The sequence below is a fragment of the Orycteropus afer genome, unplaced genomic scaffold (assembly GCF_000298275.1).
Source record: "Orycteropus afer afer isolate SDZICR_OR568_19922 unplaced genomic scaffold, OryAfe1.0 scaffold00832, whole genome shotgun sequence".
In the NCBI taxonomy this organism is placed as follows: domain Eukaryota; kingdom Metazoa; phylum Chordata; class Mammalia; order Tubulidentata; family Orycteropodidae; genus Orycteropus; species Orycteropus afer.
Window position 1 is genome coordinate 354391 of NW_006922419.1, and position 764 is coordinate 355154.

Below are 764 nucleotides of genomic sequence, written 5' to 3' on the forward strand. Positions count from 1 at the left end.
GGTTGAGGGGCTTTCACCCAGCCCCTAGAGCCTGGCACTTTCAACTTGGACTTACAGCCTCCAAACTGTAAGAGAATAAACTCCTGCTTGTTAAGGCCATCCCACTTGTGGGATATTTGTGTCAGAGCTGTAGTAGGTAACCAGAACAGTAACAATATAGGGCAGAAGAGAACTGCCCCATAGTGTTTACAAGTATGCACATATTACAGAAATAGACTGGCTCATTTTCTCCCATGGAGTAGCTAGTGAGTTCAAACCGCTGACCTATGGGTTAGAAGCCAAATGCTTTAACCACTGAGCAAGCAGAGCTCATTCCTTTACAACTGACTAAAATCAGTCCTGAAAAAATTCTTATTGAAGAAGGGTATTAGAAAATTAAATTATATAACTACTAAAGGAATGACTTGCTATCTGTGGTACATATGTTACTTACATAACTTGATCAGAAAGTTAAGACACATTACAAGTCATTTTTAATTTGGATACAATTACTACTATATTGATATACAAACCAAAAAACTAAACTCACTGCCGTGGAGTCGGATCCAACTCATAGCGACCTCTCCTTGGGTTTACGAGGTGGTATCACTATGGAAGTAGATTTCCCAATCTTCCATCTGAGGAATGGCTGGTGATCAGTTAAATGCCTCAGGCACTCTGCCATATAGTTAAAAGGTTTAACTATTGAAATTTAATTAAAAATACATAAGAAAGCAATTCTTATACATTTAACTCAATCTGTAATGAAGTGAATTATTTATGTA

At 37.6% G+C, this 764-nt stretch overlaps 1 protein-coding gene across 1 annotated transcript in view; it reads right to left on the reverse strand.

Moving 5' to 3' along the window:
* The window catches only part of LOC103211994 (olfactory receptor 10AG1-like), a 22171-nt gene that overhangs the window by 20575 nt on the left and 832 nt on the right, over positions 1–764 (reverse strand).